Here is a 21,701-nt window from a genome sequence, read left to right on the forward strand (position 1 = left end):
AAAGGGAGCTTAAATTCTTAGATCATCACATGAATTAATTAACGGTGTCGTTAACGGCATCGCTTTATAATTGTGCATTAATTTTATCCGTGTTGCCAGTTTCCAAGGAAATTTTGTGCATTGGTAGAATTTCCAATTAACTCATAACTACTGTTTTGTGCGGCACGGCAATGCTTGGCTTTCCCTCTTCTCCCGTACAGAACGAGGAACCTACAGTGGTGGCATGGCTGTTAGGATCCGTGGCCACCTTATGCAATTCGACCCTAGTGCTTGCATGTGCAAGGCCAGCCTGGATCTCGGTGATCGGTTCGACTTACTTGTGGGTGTTGCATGGGTCATTTGTTGAGGCTCCGCCTGTGCACAACCGGGTTTGTGGTGGGTTTTGGCTTGTGCTTTCCAGAGACTGATGGGATTCTGGGTGGCAACTGGCAGCCCGTTGGCTGCTCTGGTTAGTGGGCCAGTTCGGATCTGTTGTTCGTGGTTCTTTTTGGTGGTTGCCCCTGTGCGGCGGTGATGGAGCTTTAGGCTCCCCCCAAATTGCAGCAAGCGGTCTTTCAGTCCTCTTTGGCAATCCGGTGTGGGTGGGAGTCCGCCCGCCGGTGGCAATGCGTGGGGTTCCAATGGCAGCCGCATTGGATGTTGCTCTTTCTTGTCGAGGGTGGCTCCGTGTTCTGTCAGTTCCTGTCTTTTTTTTGGGGTTTGTTAGCCAAGTGCTCGTGGTGGCTCCTCTTTCAGTCGATATATCTGTGTTATGATGTGGATTTATTGCTCACTAGGTATAACAATGTGATGCCATGGCTCATGTGGAGCATGGCTACTCTTGTAATTTTTTTGTTGTGATTAATAACTCACTATTGTGAGTGCTTGGGAAAAACAAAAACCGGGTTAAGTTGGATTCCCGAGTTAGATTGGTCTAGAATGTGAAGCATGAATGGCTAAATGCACAAACTAACCATCAATTAAGGATCGGCATAAAGATTGCCCATATCTCAAAACAAATCTCTATTGTTGCTTTGAAGGACCCAAGAGCCTCGTGCAATGTTTGGTACGTTGGGAGCTTGGGGGAAGCAGGTCACATCAACGAGAACACTACAACTACATCATACATGCGTCCAACAAAGTAAGGAACAAAAGTAAGCATGTGCTTGGTTAACCGCTTTGGAGATGTATACTTAGAAAAGATTGCAATCTCATTGTGTCCATGTGTTAAAATCCTGCTCTAACGAAGATAACAGTAAAACCAAAAATTGTTCCAAGACCCCTGCGTGCGGAGCGTCTCCCACTTTTAAAATCACCTCAAGCCCAAAGCCTAACGAGTTCTTGACATCTTTAATACATGACCATGTGATTCTATCATAGGCTTTGGAGCACACTTGGTGCTGGTAGCCAATGGGATCTCCTAGTCAACGAGAGAATTGTAGGAGCATTTGTGGTCAAGAGATCCATCACAAACAGCGATGCCGTTTTGCCCCTCTAATGTTTGCCATTGGATCCCATCCTCTAGTAACAACGCTCGAGGATAGTGTTGCGAGAGGGGAGATTCAAGGGGTATCTTTGCCTAAGGACAACCAACTACTAGCTAAGTTGTTTGTCGACAACTCGTTGCTCTTCCTCAAAGCTTTCCCTCAAGCTTTTAGAAAGGCTCTCAAAGATTGTGCAAACGTATGGCATAGAATCAAGGTCAAAGTGCAATATAGAAAAATCAAGATTGATCTCACTCGAAAAGTGACTCATTCAATCCTGCAATGTGGTTTGGAGAGATAGTATCGAAAGGGAAGATATTCCGTCACCTCGACCCACAAGCAAAATTTCACTAGGTTTATGGAGAAGATAAGAAGCAGGATGCGTAGATGGAAGTAAGTGCTGCTTCCCTTCTTGAGCTGAATGAAAGTGATGAACTCACTCATGCTCCCATATTAGCTTTCAATGGTCCGCTGCTTAAGCTAGCCAAATGCAATTGCAAAGCACGGTAAAAGGATTCTTGTGGAAGAAAAACACCAAAACCCCGATGCCCTGGCAGTGGGCTAGTTGGGAAATAGTTGTGAGACCTATCAAGCAAGGCGACCCCAGGATTCTTAACCCTAGTAACCACGTGGAGGTCCAGTGTGTGAAGTCCTTAGTTGCACTCACGAAGCAAGAACAATCTTGGGCTATTATGGCCAAGGACATGATAGACAGTGGCAAGCTTTATACACAAGGTGGCCGGTGGAAAGGGCTTGAGGTACATGACAAACTGCTTGTTGTTGGGTTGTCCTGAAGCTCGGGGGTATGAGGGGCGAGCTCGCTTGAAAATGCAACCGCGTCTGGGATGAACTAGATCAAGGTTGCTAGACGACTACACAACAAATGATTTGATACCTTGGCCTCCTTATGGAACTATCGTGAAGGAGGATGGCGGTCTTTAGAAAGTCTTAAAGAGGTCACTAACCTTTCCCTTCAAGAAGAGGTACTTATGGATAGTTTTGCAACATGAATTAAGGATTAGTGTAAGTGTCGAATTCATTGGGCTTCGCACCAACTGCGGGGGCCTCTTTGTACACACTGTATGACCCCTAAGCAAAGGATATGCCAGGGATTGAAATTTACTTTGTTGAGTTAATGCAATTCAAGCTCAAGTGAGCATTTTTTAAAGAAAAAAATCCCTTGGCTTTTTTCTTTGTCAAAGTTTTAAGCCTCAATCAACTATTGTAGATGAGCTATTTGAAGAGTCTTTTAAGATTTGACCAAGCTTCATGTTCTAGCACACTATGCTTAAGAAGTTTGATGTCCATTTAGACAGTGCTAGGTAGTGCTAGCAAAGAGCTAGATATAAGAGGAACTCTCATCAAAACTTTGCTAGAAAAGTGAAAAGAGCGGAGCTTGAGACAACATGATTTAACAAAGATTGTGGAGCTTATGCAAATCATGGTTTTTCCCTGCCAAGATCATACTTATGCACATCGGATACATTCATGTCCAGTCTATCAAGTACACAATTGATAGCTTTAACTTGCCTTTTTTCTCGTTTATACCTCATTCACCATAAAATTTGTTATAGATTCTTTTTGGCCAACTAAGCCATTGCTTTGCATCAAAGAAAATACTTGATAATAGGCAAAGGCTAAATGTCCTTCTGTGGCACTTTTTTCCTTGGAATATTTTTTGTATTTGCTTTCTCCACACTTTAAACATATCTATATTCATTCAAACTCACCTCGTAATATAATTCAATCATTAGGAAAAGCATGAATTAGAATCATAATCCATGTCCTGCTTTTGTAGCACCTTTAGTCCGCCAATGAGCGCCCAATATATTGTGAAGTGGAAAGTTGTGCTGCTTAAGAAACCTGGAAAAAAGGGTGATGAGGTAATTAACTACTTTCAATAATAGGCAAGTACAATAACAAGACTATAATGTCACTTGAAAAGCTCCGTGTTACTAGTGTCACTTAACCAAATTTTGGTTCCTTGTTCAAGAGTATGTTAGGAAATAAGACGTAGCTAAATAGATAATTGAGTAGATTACTTAATGAAGAGAGACAAATTTATATACACGCAATTATAGAGAGAGAGAGAGAGAGAGAAAGAGTACACACGATATACGTGGTTCACCCAATGTGGGCTACGTCCACGGGAAAGCAGCCACTCAATAGCTTTAGTACTTCAAAACAAGAAGTAGTTTACAAAGGGATTATACCCTTAATGGAGCTCCCGCCTTGCTTCACTCTCACCACCTCACACTCACCTTGTTGCATCAACTTCACACTATGAAATGTGTGTAGAAATGGCCTCCTTTTATAGGCCAAAAGGGCTGCCCTCTCTAATGAGAGACAACCATGTGTAGCCGCCCTTGTGCGAATAAGTCCAAATCGGACCCTCCAATCCGCCCATGTGTGGCCGCCCTTGAGAAGACAAGTCCGCTTTTGAATTCGGCCAACGGCCACCGGCCATTGACTTCCGACCACAGGCCAACCGACCGGTTGTTTTCCGACCACTTTCCGGCCGCCATCCGGCCATAATATTCCGGCGAAAAAAAAGTCTCGGGGGCCTCTGCCCCCGAGGCCTTTAAAGTTGCCCCTGATTCTTGTCCGTGAAAATTTTGGTTTCCGGTGAGTGATTTTCCTTCACGCACGATGGCTTCTCCTCATAATGGGGGCCTTACAAATGCGCGCTTTTACTACAGAAAATTGCAAGGGTAAATCAGGCTCCATACTTAACAATCTCCCACTTGGAGACTGATCTCCAAACCAAACCTGTGACTGCTTTCCATTCTGGCTTCTTATCCTTGAATGCCGATTGAAGATGAGAAAAAGCTACACTTCTCCTTGTTGACCACCTTTGTAAACATGTCTGCAGGATTTTCACTTGTATACACCTTTCTTAGCTTTAGTTGTCCCTCTTCCAAAAGAGTGCGTATGAAGTGATATCTCACCTCAATGTGCTTTGTCCTTGAATGAAAGGTTGAGTTCTTCGCAAGATGGATAGCGCTTTGGCTATCACTCTACAAGACACAATTGTCTTGTTTGAATCCAAGCTCTTCTAAGAATCCGTGAAGCCACAGAATTTCTTTGCTTGCCTTCGTCATTGCTACATACTCTGCTTCCGTGGTAGAAAGTGAAACCACTTTCTGCAGCTTTGAAGCCCAGCTTACTGCTCTGCCTCCAACCGTGAACACATAGCCAGTAGTGCTCCTTTGAGTATCTTTGTCACCCGCCATATCCGCATCAGCATACCCTTCTAGAAAAACATCAGTTCCTCCAAAATACAAAGCATTTGTTGTTGTCCCTTTTAGATACCTAAGTATCCACTTCACAGCTTGCCAATGCTCTTTACCTGGGTTGTCCATGAACCTACTCACAACTCCCGCTGCATGTGCAATGTCTGGCCTTGTCCAGACCATAGCATACATTAGAGAACCTACCGCTGCAGCATATGGAACTTTAGACATATAGGCTATCTCCTCTTGTGTCTTTGGACACATATCCTTCGTTAGTTTAAAATGACCAGCCAAAGGTGTAGAAGCTGGTTTTGCATTTTTCATTGCAAACCTTTCTAGTACCTTCTTGATGTAATCTTCTTGAGATAGCTTTATTGTCTTCTTCGTCCTGTCCCTTGATATTTTCATACCAAGTATCCTCTTTGCAGCACCTAAATCTTTCCTTGAAAAAGATTTAGACAGCTCCTCTTTTAGGTCTTTGATGTCTTGCATATTAGCACTTGCAATCAACATGTCATCAACATACAACATTAGGATGATGAATTTCCCATCTCCCAAATTCTTCGTGTAGACGCAGTGATCGGAGTTGCATCTTGTGAATCCATGATCCAACATCCATCGATCAAACTTCAAGTACCATTGTCTTGATGCTTGCTTTAAACCATACAAGCTCTTCTTTAATCTGCAAACCATTTTCTCCTTAGCTTTTACTTCATACCCCTTTGGTTGAAGCATGTAGATTTCCTCCTCTAAGTCACCGTGAGGGAATTCCGTATTTACATCCATTTTCTCGAGATTTAGATCATGAGCAGCGACAAGGCTTAAGACAAGACTAATTGTGTTCATTTTTACAACAGGAGAAAATATTTCATTGAAGTCAACACCTTTCTTTTGAGAAAAACCTTTTACCACAAGCCTAGACTTGTACCTTTTCTTCCCACCTTCTTCTTCCTTTAGCTCGTACACCCATTTGTTTTGAACTTCCCACTTACCTTTAGGCAACTCAACCAACTCCCATGTTTGGTTGCGATGTAGTGAGTCCATCTCCACTTGCATGCTCTTCGTCAATTCTTCTTTGGATTCATGTTGCATAGCTTCTTCATATGATTCCGGCTCTCCAGAATCTGAGATCAAGAGATGGTTGAAGGAAGGAACAAACCTTTCTGGACGTCTACTTGCTCTTGTAGATCTTCAGAGAATAGGTTGAGGCTCCTCATTTGGTTGACGTTGTTGCACATTGTCACCGTTTGCGGTCCTTGAGTCTTCACCATCCTCAAGCTCCATGTACTCATCACCTGTTTCTTTTGTTTGTTTTCTTTCCAAGTAATCTTTGTACATATTTTGTTCGTTAAAAATTAAATCCCCACTCCTTAAGATTTTACCATCTTTAGGATTCCATAGGTGATACCCAAAGTCTCCTTCTCCATAGCCAATGAAGAAACACTTTTTGGACTTTGCATCTAAGTTTGATCTTAGGCTTCTATCTATGTGCATGAGAGCCTCACACCCAAACACTTTGAGAAATGCATAATTCACCGGTTTACCTGTCCATGCCTCTTCTGGAACTCCCCCATCCAATGCCGTTGAGGGTGACCGGTTGATTAAGTACACAGACGTACTTACAGCTTCCGCCCAAAGTTCAAGCGGTAGGCCTGCATGTAGCCGCATGCTTCGTGCTCGTTCAATGATTGTCCTGTTCATCCTTTCCGAAATACCATTTTGTTGAGGTGTCCTTGGGGTTGTCCTTTACCTACGAATGCCATTGCCAGCACAAAAGCTTTCAAAAGCTTGGTTGCAATATTTGCCTCCATTGTCGGATCTGAGGCATTTTACCTTCGTACCTGTTTCATTCTCCACAAAGGCTTTCCACCTTTGAAATATGGAAAATTCATCGGATTTATTCTTCATGACATAAACCCATGTTTTTCTAGTCGCATCGTCTATGAATGTTACATAGTACAATGAGCCACCAAGTGATGGTGTACTTGCAGGACCCCAAACATCAGAATGAACCAACTCAAGTTTTTTATTTTTTCTTTCATTTCCTGATTTTTGAAATTTTACCTTCTTTTGTTTACCATAAACGCAATCTTCACAGAACTCTAAGTCCACTTCTTTCAAACCTGGTAGAAGCTTCTTTGTTTGAAGGATTTGCATTCCTTTGGCACTCATATGCCCAAGTCGGTAGTGCCACACCGCACTGTCAACTTCTGTAGTTGCTGCACAAGCTGAAGGTTGCGTGCTAACAGTACACAAGTAAAGTGTACCAACTTTTTCACCCTTGGCAACCACCAAAGATCCCTTTGAGATCTTCCACCGTTTGTTTCCGAATGCAATGTTGTGACCTTCATCGTCCAATTGTCCTGTAGAGATCAAATTTTTGCGAAGAGAAGGAACATGCCTAACATCTTTAAGCTTCCATTCATTTTCGTTAGCAGTCTTGACAGAAACTGTACCTTTGCCGATAATCTCACAAGCTTCATCATCTCCCAAGTATACATACCCAAAATTACCTTTGGTGTAGTCTTGGAAATATTGCTTGTGTGGTGTCGCATGGAATGAAGCCCCGGACTCTACTATCTAGGAATTAGACACATTGTCTAATGAGAGAATTAGAGCATCTTGCTCTACTTTACCTCCCACATTGGCCTCCGATGTTGGCTTGTTGTCTTGAGACTCTGTCTCCTTCTTCTTCTTGGATCAGCAATCCTTCTTGACGTGGCCCTTCTTGCCGCAGTTCCAACATTCAAGAACTGACTTTGTGCGTGACTTGCTCCGCCTTGAGCGATCACGACCCTTTTGGTTTTTGAACCTCTCCTTAAGCCTTCCTCTTGTTTCCACTGATAGTGCAACACTTGATGATTCTCCTGTGCTTCTCCTTCGTATTTCCTCGCTTAGGAGAACACCCACAACATCATCAAATTTAAGAGTATTTGTGCCAGAGATAGAATTACTTACAACCATCACAAGGCTGTCCCAACTATCCGGTAGAGATGATAGTATAAGGAGAGCTCGCACTTCGTCATCGAAATTTATTTTCACTGATGGAAGTTGACTTATGTTTGTGTTAAAGTCATTTAGGTGTTCTGCAACTGAACCATTCTCTGCCATCTTTAGATTGAACAAGCGCTTCATAAGAAATACCTTATTGAATGCCGATGGTTTCTCGTAGAAGTCGTCAAGTGACTTCATCAAGTCCTCCGTGGTCTTCATCTCCGAAACATTGAAGGCCACTGTTGACGCCAAGCTTAACCGGATTGTTTCTAGTGCCTTTTGATCAAGGACAATCCATGCTTCATCTGCCATTGTTGCGGGATTCTTCGCAAGACCGCCTAGTGGCAAATAGAGGTCCTTCTGGTAGAGATAGTCTTCAATCTGCATCTTCCAATGCTGGTAGTTTTTGCCGTTGAACTTCTCAATCTTGAGCTTCCCTTCCTCCGCCATAACTCCCACTCAATTCAAGGAATCCTTTCCTTGAGATAATTTAGCTACGAGCAAACCTTGCTCTGATACCAGTTGTTAGGAAATAAGACGTAGCTAAATAGATAATTGAGTAGATTACTTAATGGAGAGAGACAGATTTATCTACACGAGATTATAGAGTAGAGAGAGAGAGAGAGACAGAGAGAGAGAGAGAGAGAGAGAGAGAGAGAGTACACATGATATACGTGGTTCACCCAATGTGGGCTACGTCCACGGGAAAGCAGCCACTCAATGGATTTAGTACTTCAAAACAAGAAGTAGTTTACAAAGGGATTATACCCTTGATGGAGCTCCCGCCTTGCTTCACTCTCACCACCTCACACTCACCTTGTTGCATCAACTTCACACTATGAAATGTGTGTAGAAATGGCCTCCTTTTATAGGCCAAAAGGGCTGTGCTCTCTAATGAGAGACAGCCATGTGTAGCTGCCCTTGTGCGAATAAGTCCAAATCGGACCCTCCAATCCGCCCATGTGTGGCCGCCCTTGAGAAGACAAGTCCGCTTTTGAATTCGGCCACCGGCCATTGAATTCGGCCACCGGCCACCGGTCATTGACTTCCAACCACAGGGCACCGGCCATTGACTTCCGACCATCGGCCAACCGACCGGTTGTTTTTCAACCACTTTCCGGCCGCCGTCCGGCCATAATATTCCTGCGAAAAAAAGTCTCGGGGGCCTCCGCCCCCGAGGCCTTTAAAGTTGCCCGTGATTCTTGTCCGTGAAAATTTTGGTTTCCGGTGAGTGATTTTCCTTCACGCACGATGGCTTCTGCTCATAATGGGGGCCTTACAAATGTGCACTTTTACCACAGAAAATTACAAGGGTAAATCAGGCTCCATACTTAACAGAGTAGTAGGGCAGTCTTCAATGTGTGGACACCCTTGTCCCTTATACATTGGCATAGTGGTCTCTTATTTTCATGTAGGTGGTAAGGCCTTTCATGTTCAAGATTGTGTTAATCATGTTAGTGATAAGTGGCTCAAACATATTGATGTTTAAAAATTACAGTCTATTGTGGGTAGTTTGCACACTGGAACCCCATTCTACAATATATCCAAGCAAGAGGATCTTGTATGAATGTACTTTTTAGGTTGCATAATTACTTTTAGATGTCCACCATTGTAGTCTTACTAATTGAAAAGAGCACGCGATTGACTATATACAATATAGAGAAAGTGTGTGTAAACTTTGTTATAGATTCTTTTTGGCCAACTAAGCCATTGCTTTGCATCGAAGAAAATGCTTGATGAGAGGAAAAAGCTAAAAATGTCCTTCTGTGGCACTTTTTTCCTTGGAATATTTTTTGTATTTTATTTCTTCACACTTTAAACATATCTATATTCATTCAAACTCACCTCATAATATAATACAATCATTAGGAAAAGCATGAATTAGAATCATAATCCATATCCTGCTTTTGTATCATCCCTTTAGTCCGCCAATGAGAGCCCAATATGTTGTGAAGTGGAAAGTTGTGCTGCTTAAGAAACATGGAAAAAGGGTGATGACGTAATTAACTAGTTTCAATAATAGTAAAGTACAATAACAAGACTATAGTTTCACTTGAAAAGCTACGTGTTACTAGTGTTACTCAACCAAATTTTGCTTCCTCATTCAAGAGTAGTAGGACAGTCTTCAATGTGTGGACACACTTGTCCCTTATACATTGGCATAGTGGTCTCTTATTTTCATGTCGGTGGTAAGGCCCTTCATGTTCATGATTGTGTTAATCATGTCATTGATAAGTGGCTCAAACATATTGATGTTTAGAAATTACACTATATTGTGGGTAGTTTACACATTGGAACCCTATTTTACAATATATCCAAGCAAGAGGATCTTGTATGAATGTACTTTTTAGGTTGCATAATTACTGCTAGATGCCCACCATTGTAGTTCTACTAACTGAAAAGAGCACGCGATTGTCTATATACAATATAGAGAAAGTGTGTGTAGAGCACTTAGGCTTATATGGCTAGCTCATCAAGTCCTCCAAAATTATCAGAGAATTGTTCTCGATAACAACCTAGTTTATAATAACTGGATCAAAAATTTCCTAATCTCAAAGTGTTGCATCAAATGTGTCAAGTGTAACACACAGTCCATTTGCGTCAATTACAAGGACATGGCAATGTGGCACCCTAGCCAAGGATATGCATCTTGATTGAATGGTCCCACTTGACTATGGTTGCTCATTGTGTCAATATTTGTATGGAAAATCTCCAATCAGATAGAGAGATCTACTTCTAGCTCATCATATCATTGAGAAGTATGTAGGTACATTGATAACTTGAAGTAGAGCTATAGCTTGATCAAGATCATGCAAGTGAAAAAGGTATAGTGAAAGGAAAGGTTTAGATGCCCTAAATTTTGAATTGAAGTTGTTGTATTTATTGTACTCTTAGAACTATATCTGTTCATTGTAAGAGGCCACCTCCAACCCATGTATTGTTGGGGTAAGGTGGTGTGCCTTACCCCTGGTCAGACACAGTGTCCTGCCACCCCCTTACCACTTACTTATTCTTTTTAGTATAGAGAATATTAAGGGGCTCACACCATTTTGCGAGGTCGGCTCTACCCACACACAATTTTCACATTCTCCTTCTTCTCTCTATTGCATGCATGCAATTGCACATGTGCTCTTTCAACTGGTATCAAGAATTTGATTACAATGGCAGTTAGATTATAATGGACTGGGGTCGACATCATGTAGTTTGATGTCATTGTGTGCATGCACATTTTCGATGCAAGAGGAGCCCAAACTACAAAACCTTAGTTGAGGGATATGTTTTTAGCTTGTGTCATTAGGAAGAGGATATGGTCTAGGTGAGCCTCTTTATTTTCCATGAGATAATAAAGGTGATTAGCATTTTAACAAATAGGTGCATGCCATGTGTGCAAGAATGGTGGGTGTGTAAGAGAGGTATAAGAGTGGTCAAAGGATACACCTTTTCCCCCAAAAAAGGAGGTGGAAAATTTTATGATTTTTTATCTTCCGTAACTCCTATATATAATCTTCGATTTGAGCGGATTTTATAAATCTATAACCCACATGACAAGCTTGTTCCATAGATATGTTACATGACATGTTTTTGCTTGCTAGATTTTAAAGTTCATTTTGAAAGGAAAATTTGAATTCAAATAAACTAGCTATTTTTCTTGTTTGAATTCCAAAACCATCCTTTGATTGCTTTCTTAATACTAGAGGCTTGACTCTCTTAAACTGTCAAATAAAGAGGCCCTCCTAGACCCCAATCTCTTCCTAATGAGAGCTTGAGAACCAACCATTTGATGATTTTTGTATAGGGAAGAAGTAAGAGAAATAATTATTACAGATGTTTTTGTTGTTCTTAGGTCTCAAAATGTAACTTTCTGTATATCTCTCTCATACAAACTCAGATATATATGATGTAGGAATTTACCTCGTGGTTTATTGATGTTCTAGATGCATTGTTGATATAAGAATTTCAAAATTTTGCACACAAAATTTTCTTCATCAACCTGTCTCTCCTCCAACCTCTTGCACTTGACTAAGAGAGTGCGTGGGTAAAGAGAGTTTGTGAGCCATGTCTCATCACTATAATTTTTATGTCTATCTTGTGTTTGTCTAACATTCTGGCAAGCAAATTTCAACATATCCATGAACTTGGAGAAAGTCTTTAATGACCTGCTAATATTTCTAAGCTGCCAAGCTCGCCGTAAGTGGTAATCTAAGCTGAAAACCATACGTAAGCATGAAAGGACTAAAACGAGTTGTCACATTCTTTGCACTATTATAAGCAAACTCTAGAATAGGGAGATAATCTTTCCAATCAAATTTTTCTTTTCTAATGTATTCTCTAGCACTTGACTCACATGTTCAGTCCGACCATCCCTTTTTGGATTATCTATAGTACTACTGTTTAGTTGTCTATCCAATCGTTTTGTTAGTAGTGGCTAACACATGCTACACCAATTATGCATCAAGCGGGACATATGCTATGGATGTCACAATATTTCCCGCTCACTTTTTATATGTATTGGGCTCACTTGGATTTCCGAAGTTGTATATGCTAGCTAGAGGGCTCAAGATTAAACCCACAGTAGAAGGGATTGTGGTGAAAGCTTTTAAAAGGAAGCCTTTATGCAAGGAGGCTTCACTCTTGAGGATCCACTTTTTAGAGCTCTCTCTCTCTCTTGAGTGTTGACTCTATGGCCTAGCTTTGAGCTTAATGTCCATGCTTAAGAGGCTAGTGCTAACCATTGTAATTAGACTAAGCTCTTCTTGATTAATCTAATCCCTATTTTCTCATTAGTCTCTTCTTCTCTACATTTCATTATGACATGAACTAGTATTACACTCTCATTATTCTATATTGAGAGAGGTATATACTTCTTTCTATTAACCACTCCTATTCTTCTATAAGCATTCAACTTGTGATATTTATCATCACTAATTAGGTTAATTAATTTGGGTCTTAATCTTGTAATTAGTGTGTGTGTCCTATTGTTTGCTTGTGTGTAGATAGGTTTGATGAAACTCTAGCACCATTCACTTCGTCTGTGTAGCTATTGTGATGAAGTTTTGTGATTGACATGTGGTGATTGAGAGGCCAACACCAATGTAATTAGTGTGTGTTTATCATTAGTGTTCTTGGGATTTCTAGTCTATGATAAGTCGGACTTTGGTGGGCTTGATGTGTGTAGGAGTTGATTGATTAGTCTTGCCATGGCTAATCTCTACTTGCATTGGAGAGGTGATCTCTTGAATCCTCTATTTCTATTCATCCAATGCTCGTGCTTCCATACCCTACCCAGGTTATCGATCCACGGATTTGATAATTTTATGTGGATTGTGATTAGGTCGTTGCTACAACGCCTCGTCGTTGCTGGGGATGGATAACCTAAGCTAGTGAGTATAAACTGTGTAGAATAGAGTAATTTCACTACTAATTTTTTGGTTTTTGAATGTGTGTAACGTAATTTTGGTGTGATTTGATGATGTTTGTGTAAGAAATTGATGCTAATGTTGAGTTATGAATACCCCAAACCCCCAATTCTACCCCTAATTTCACTAACTTCATGCTAACCCTTACTAATTTTGCTTCATTTCCATGCTAATTTTTACTAATTGTTGACTATCTTTGCTAACGTAACCATTAACATTGAAGTGTAATGAATGTTAAATACCCTTTTTAGAGGTGGAATCATCACTCTAATCAAGTTAGCTATGCTAATTTATGCCTAATTTGATGATTTGAGTGTTTGAGTTTTTGACCTACAATGGTTAATTTTGGAGCCGATTTGATGGTGCACACACTTTTGTGTGCAATGATGCGACTTTGCATGGAGCAAAGGAATAGCTTGGAGTGTGATTACAATGTAAGTGCACTCACTTGCTCATGTCAATTCTTGATTAATTAAGGTGGTTCAATGTTGCTAAAAATTTGCTTAAATTAGGTGTGTAACACAATTGACCTACACTTTGTACCTACTTTGATTCACTTGGAATGAAATTGATGGTCAAATTTTGTCTAATGAACCTTGTGTGTATCAAAATAATGCTTATCTCATCAAGAATTCATGTGTGTGCATAAAAATCATTGTATGTGTAGTGCACCAAAGAGAGAAAAAACTACCAAAAACTTCAAGTGGGTGCGCACCTAATCTTGAGTGTGTGCATGCATAGGAATTGATAAAATTGATGATATATGGCCAAAAGAGAGCATTTTGAGGTTGTGGTTGATTGTGCATTTTTTAGTACTCGTATTAAATGACCAAATGTTTAAAAGCACTAATGATTGAGTCTCTTTTGAAGGGTTGTGAGAAAAGTTGTGATTTCATCGATCCAAGGTGGTTGTCGGCATTGATTTAATTTGTAAAATTTGGCTATTGAGAGCCATTTACTTCACTTTCATTCCATGAAGTTACAGTCATCTCTAGCTCATAGTGTGCTCTAAAATTGTACAATTTCATGAGCTAGTTGCTTGCCAACTTTTTGGAAAGTTTTAAATTGTAAAATTCGGCTTTCCAGAGCCACTTCATTTCATCAAAGTTGCATTATTTTTCAGCTCTTGGCTTGTTTTAAATTACATATTTCATTGAGCTAGAAACTAATCAACATTGGATCATGCATGAGAGATGGTAAAAATTGCAAAATTTTCTTATGTAGAAGCTCATTGTTGATATGTATGCATAAAATGGCTATCAAAGAGCATCATGTGCATAACCAAAGACACTTTTTTCCCTTGGGTTTTTTCCCTTTGGTAAATTCTGGTATGCAAGACCCTAGCTTTAGAGTTTCATTAATGTTTTTTTGTGTGGCTTTCAATAAAAGGCCTTTTGGAGCTTCTGTTTACACATAGCTTCAAATCATCTTGGATTGTAATAAAAATATCAAGAGAATTCTCTACACAAAGTGGATGCTTCCTCAAGGATGCTCAAAAGAGCATGAATAGGTGTAATTCTTCCATGATTTTTCTCTTTTGTTCATCTCCCATTGTCTATGGTAATTGGCTTAAGTAATTTTTGCTTCTAAGCTATGGTTCTTTCATGTTCAAAAGCTAGGCATACTAAAGTTTCAACACTTTTCTTTGTGAATATTAACTCATAAAAAATTTAGGTTTTATGTGTGCTAATCATAGGTAATTGGCCTTGACCTTAGGTAAATATAGGTTCATTTCTCATTAGTCCTAAACTCTTAGTGATATTCTTAATACTCCATTCATTTTTAACATGACCTAGGGCTATGATTAGAATTTAGTCCTTTAGTCCAATTTCCATAAATATCTCATGTTGGAAGCAATAAAAAAGTGCTAAAAAATGAATAATGAAGAAAGAAAGTGTCAAGAAAAAGTGGTAAAAATGCTACTAGACACATGAAAAGAAATCTCTATGTTATATTGTGTCTATGTGAGGTCTAGCACCTTATTGGCACTTGGAAGGCGAGGGGAATCACCTTGGCTTGCTTGGTCAAGGCCCTAAACTGACGCCCTGGGATGAAAGGGGTCAGCCATCGCCTTGGTAGGCTATTAGATTCTTGGAATACCTTCTTGAGGGTTCAAGGAGCCGCGAGTCGTACTTAGACTTGCCTTGGGGTGGTAGCCTTGTGATGTGTTTTATGCTTTTCAATGAATGACAAAAACAAAAACTTCCATGAGCTTCAAAAAGCTGTGACAATTTACTAATAGGTTAGGAGATTTTTTATAGCCCGTAGACATGCTAGACTTGAATGATTTATTAAGATTAGTCACATAGTTTTTAGGCTAGTAGGTTTATGAACTTGCATTAGCCTAGGGTCTTAACTGATACTTGTGTTTCATGCATAAAACTGAAATTTCAAGTGGTTTAATCTTCACAATAGTATAGGTGTTTTTTTTGCTTATGTTGTCTAGTTTTGGACTATGATTCACCCATCTTTTAGAAGTAAAAAATTCACTTTGCATGATTAATCATTGTACTTCATTTTTTTATCCTTGTTGGACCTTGATTCTCATTACTTGTTGTTATGATTTGCAGCTCAACATTTCTTCCATGGACTTGATTTCTACCATGTCACCGTGTTTTGCTTCACTGGCACACGAGGATGTGCGCCAAATTAGGAACGGGGGAATGTTAGCAGCGGCTAACACAAGCTACACTGGTTATGCATCAAGCGGGAGATATGCTATGGATTTCATAATATTTCCCACTCACTTTGTATAAGTCTTGGGCTCACTTGGAGTTCCGAAGTTGTATATGATAGCTAGAGGGCTCAAGCTTAAACCCATAGTAGAAGGGATTGTGGTGAAAACATTTAAAAGGAAGTCTTTATGCAAGGAGGCTTAATTCTTGAGTATCCACTCTTGAGGATCCACTTTTGAGAGCTCTCTCTCTCTCTCTCTCTCTCTCTCTCTCTCTCTCTCTCTCTCTCTCTCTTGAGTGTTCAGTCTAGGGCCTAGCCTTTAGCTTAATGTCCATTCTTAAGAGGCTGGTGCTAACCAGTATAATTAGATTAAACTCTTCTTGATTAATCTAATACTTATTTTCTCATTAGTCTCTTCTTCTCTACATTTCATTATTTCATGAAGTAGTATTATACTCTCATTATTCTAAATTGAGAGAGGTATGTACTTATTGCTATTAATCACTCCTATTCTTCTATAAGCATTTGGTTTGTGATATTTAGCATCACCTATTAGGTTGATTAAGTCGGTTATTAATCTTATAATTAGTGTGTGTGCCCTATTGTTTGCTTGTGTGTAGATAGGTTTTCTAAAACTCTAGCACCATTCACTTCATGTATGTAGCTAGTGCTGAATTGCCGTGATTGACATCTGGTGATTGGAGAGGCCAATACCAATGTAATTAGTGCATGCTTATCATTAGTGTGCTTGGGGTTTCTAGTCTATGGTAAGTCAGATTTCCGTGGGCTTGATGTGTGTAGGAGTTTATTGATTAGTGATTAGAGTAGGTTTAGAGTTAGTCTTGCCATGGCTAATCTCTACTTGCATTGGAGAGGTGATCTCTTGAATCCTATATTTCTATTCATCTGATGCTCGTGATTCCATGCCCTATCCGGGTTGCCGATCCACGGATTTGATAATTTTGTGTGGGTTGTGTGGGTTGAGATTAGGTTGTTGCTACAATGCCTCCCAACATGTTTAAACACGACCCTCCAAAAATGACTATTAAACTCAAAATCATGATCACTCACAATATTCTTGGGCAATTCATATAGTTTGTACAAATTTTCATCAAGTAACTCTTCTAGCTTTAGAGTTTAAATTGTGGGCTTGGTTGGAATAAATTTACAAAGTTTAGTTAACCGATCTACTACCACCCACATCAAGTCATGACCTCGACATACAATGGTTGGTAACCCACAATCAAATCCACAAATATAATTTTCCATTTAAATTGGGAATTTCCAAAGGATGCAAGAGACCTCTTGCTTTCAGCCACTCCTCTTGATTAGCTTGACAATTTTGGCAATGCAAGACATAGTCTTGAACATATCCGTATAACCTTGGCCGATAAAATTATCTTCATACAAGTGCATAAGTTTTCTTTATGCTTGCGTGCCATGCGCTAGGACTTTCATGATGTTCATAAAGCATTTGGCACCAGATGTTAGCATCCATGGGTACACAAAATCTCCCCTTGTGGACTAGGTATCCATCATCTATGGAAAAATTCTTTCATTTCTGCAGCTCATCACTCAAAAGAGGGTTTTGAGGAAAAAACACATTGCCAACATTGGAGTGAGAATGATTCTTCATTTTCACATGGCTCCACACTTTGGAGTATGTTTCATCGTGCTTATATTTACCCTTTGAAGATTAAAAAAACTTACTTCGCTCTGTAAAGAGTTTTGTTTTGTAAACCATTTTATATGTTCATGGTCAAACACAATCTTGAGCCCCATACAGAGAATGTTGCCACATTTTCAAAGCAGGCACTTTTGTGTAGAGTTATCTTTCATAGGAAGAGTAATTTTGATGCTCAAATTCAATTTTCTTGCTTTCAAATGCAATTGGCATTCCCTTCTATACAATGACTTCTCCAATAACACGCTTACTAGCATGTCTTTCCAGCACAAATGGTCTCATATGGTCTACAATATCTAAAATAGGACATGTAGCTAATGTAAAGTGTGAGTTTTGTCCTAGGGGGTGAGCTCTACAAGAGGGTGTAGAGAGAGAACACACAACCTCACACAAGGCAAGTTTGGTACAAAGAAAGCATATAGGATACTTGTCAAGTTCCTCCTCATGTTGCCCTCCTGGTGTGCCTAGAGCCTATTGGTTAGCCTCCCAAGAGGTCCAATGGTAATTTAGTAGATCTAATTAATTGTTTTTGCATTTATCAAGTCCTCTCTGTGAAAGGGGAAAGGGAGACACTTGTTCTAAGACTACCCTTGTTGTTTGGAATGCATCCAACATGTGATTGGATAGTCTTGCAAGGGTCCAATAAGCTTCAAGCTTGAGCTACAAGGGTGGGTCAACCAAAGCAAGAATGGGGATAGCTTGGGGGGTATACTCTCCCACACACACTCTCACTGATGGAGTGCAAAGTACAAGAGATACATCTCCGTCTCCAAGCTAGTAGAGAAGTTGAGAGCCTACACCAACACTCTTGGCTATGGAATGCAAATCCAACCAAGAGCCATGCTTCAATGCTTAAGCTTGACATCTTCTTGATCTCCATTACTATGCTAGCAAGAAGAGTGATGATAAGTGAGGAACTAATTCATTCGCCTATGAAACGTTTCTTCTTCCTCTTTCCTACCCTCATTCCCTGTCGCTAGCTCTATCCACCTTCGAAGGTGTTTGAGGCCTTGGGACTGAGACTTGGGATAGTTAATGCTTTCTTTTGCAAATTTTATGTTATGCTCGCGATGCATGAATCTTTTTGTTATAGAATTGACATTTTATTATTTATTGCAGCTGACAAGTGGAAAAGACTAGACCCAGCTTGGCCTATGCGAATGGATCTGTATATTAAGTACATTTTATTATTCAAGTACTCTTTTATGAGCTTTGGCCATTTATGACCGGCCGGCCAGTTTGTACTCAATTTGACCATTTAAGAAATCTATAAATGAAATACGTGCAAGAGGAAAATGGTCACTCTTGCACGGGGGGAGATTGTACCCAGTGCTTGTGTCTTGTTCTCTCCTCTCCTCTCTTCTCTCTCGCCGTGCCGGCGTAGCACTCCGCTCTAGGAGGTGCGCCTGCACGTGTTCTTTCGCTCTCTATCTCTCTCTGTTCGTGTACGACTTGATTATATGCTCACAGGCTTTGTCAGGAATGCGTATTTGCGGTGTTTTGTTGTTTCCATCATGCTATTCGAGGTATTTTGCAGGGACGCTACGCTCCCGTTTGTAGCAGTGGTATCAGAGCTCAAGGAGACGGTCTTGCATGTGTGGAGAACTTCATCTATCAAAGCTAAGTGTTGCACCGTTTTTCTTACTCTTTCTCTTATTTTTCTTTTCCTTCTACTGTTATGTCTTATCTTTAACATTAAACGCTTATGCTTGATCTATGTATGTTTGTTTACCAATTCATAGCTAGATATAGCGAATTAAAGAAACATAATAGAGAGATTAAAACTGTGTATAAAAAGTAAATGATAAAGTATTTATTAAAATCCCTTCGTGTGCAATTGATTGCACTGCGGGTAGCGTGTACATGAATGGTCACCTCGGAATGAATGAAGAGAATGTTTGGTACGGATGAGAAGTTAGTCTCCAAGAAGAAGAAGGAGAAGAACGGTGAAAAATCAAAATTCAAAAAAAAAAAAACAAAATGGCAATCCCACGGATCAACATCAATAAACCCTCAAGATCTTTGGTCTGCAAAGGCATTAGAGCACGAGGCTAAATCGACATTGGAGGGATGTCGAGCAATGGAAAACACTCCTTAGGGGTTTTTTTTAATTGAAAAATTGATCATTAGTGGTATGGCGACTTCTGTAGCGCCAATTGAAAATGAAGGACTCACTAACCAGGATCGCCGTTGCCATGCTCTAGCCTCTAGGGCATACTCTGTAGTCCCAAACCCCTACAACACACTCATACAAAACGTCAGTCGTTGAACTCTCTCTCTCTCTCTCTCTCTCTCTCTCTCTCTCTCTCTCTCTCTCTCTCTCTCTCTCTCTCTCTCTCTCTCTCTCTCTCTCTCTCTCTCTCTCTCTCTCTCTCTCTCTCTCTCTCTACGAGCTCCACTCATGGCCGTCAACTCGCTTGCATGCAAATACAGTTGCAACTACTTCAACCACTTTACAAGATGCGGTGGAAAACCACCAGCTCACTAGTTTCGTTTCGTTTTGGCCGCCATGCTACGTTCATGGCTGTGGTAACACACGACCACACAGTGTTGGCATTGCTTTTCTATCTCACACCGCGCACACACACATACACCTACTACAGCCATGCATGCATTGCCTACAATCATGCAACGCAACTCCCACTCTCTAAGTTCAGTTCGAAGCCGCCATTTCTCTCTCTTATGCAAATGCATGCAGCAGTTGCGCCAACCACTCGCCGTTTTCTTTTTTTTTTCTTCTCTCTCGTTCTCCTGCAGCCATTTTGGCTCACTCCCAGTGACTGTAACCCAGCCACCATCCACTCCAACCAACCCCCTCCCTCTCTGCCATTGATCGTAACTTGTCCAATTTCTCTCTCTCTCTCTCTCTCATGCAATCACTCGGTCCTCAATCTCTCTCCCTTATCGTTTGCTTCTGGAAAAATGCAGCGTCCACCAATAAAGGGCTTCTTTCTCTCTCTCCTAGTGGTGTCGCCCACAATAAGTACCCGTGATACCATCTATAGCCGCCACTGCATGCAGGACCACCTACCACCCCAAGCACACCCTTTTTGGCAGACCTTAGCATCGCCTTCGAGAGGTGACTTCCCCCTGTCCTTCCTCCCTTCAGACTTCCTGCATCCATCATTGTTGAGTCTTATATATTTAGAACACAATGACTCACACACGATCAACAAGAGAAGCAAGCCTCTGCAAGTTTGTTCAAACTTTTCACATCCATTGGGGATCTTGGGAGTGTTTTATCCCAGTCTCACCTTTAGCTTTAGCGAGCCACTTAAGAGCTTTATCTCTACACAATATCCCTTGGAGAAAACTACAGAAGCAGTAGTCAAATAGTTATTCTACTTGGTCTATCTCGGGCTTGTCCTTCTTGGCTCTGCACGCGCAATGGTGGCCTATTGGATGCACATAGGCCAAAGACAAACAAGTATGATATGAGTCACGTATCTGGAGGTCATTCTCAGCTAAGTGGGGGGTTTTCCTTGATAGGCATGGTAACATTGAGGTCATTCTCAGCTAAGTGGGGGGTTTTCCTTGATAGGCATGGTAACATTGGTATACCAATTTATAGCATCGCCAAGGATAGAATGCTGCTGTAAGATGCTATAAGTGCACGGAAAATGGAGAAAGCTAGCTTTTGGTTTCTCAACTTGACGTTGAATGGTTGTAATTTCAAATCTCTTGTCTCTTGTCCCTAAACACCTTGAGCTCAACACCGGATATTCTTACCCTCCAGCGGATTTCAATTCAAGTCTCAAAATTTTTCATAAGATGTCATTTGGTTTTGATGCAGAAGGGAGAGTTATTTGTCTCGAGTTTATGGGCTAACCCCTTCTTTGTGGAACTAAACCTTGTATATAGAGTGTAGCTTGGTCACCCTCTTTTTTTTTTTTCTTGAATATGATAGATCGGTTATACCATTTCCGTCTTAAATAACAGTTCTTGAGCTAAACTCTCCTCGTCAACTAGATCTTTAAGATAGTTTCCTATGATGTTACGCTTCATAGCTAGCAACGATCAATGTGGTTCACTAGTGGGGCTTGGCGCAACTCAAGCTATTAGGCACAATTGAAATTCTCTACGAGCTTATCCTCTTAAGCATCAAGCATTGTCAAAAATTGGTTAAATCACCTTCTTCTACCTTTACTTTACACACATTGGTTGATCTCCCTACTCCTTTGCACTCTTCAGATCACATTTCCTTTCACCATTGAGGAAGGTGTAGGCGCCAAGG

This window comes from Adiantum capillus-veneris, chromosome 8 (genome assembly GCF_014529385.1).
Source record: "Adiantum capillus-veneris isolate H3 chromosome 8, ASM1452938v2, whole genome shotgun sequence".
In the NCBI taxonomy this organism is placed as follows: Eukaryota; Viridiplantae; Streptophyta; class Polypodiopsida; order Polypodiales; family Pteridaceae; genus Adiantum; species Adiantum capillus-veneris.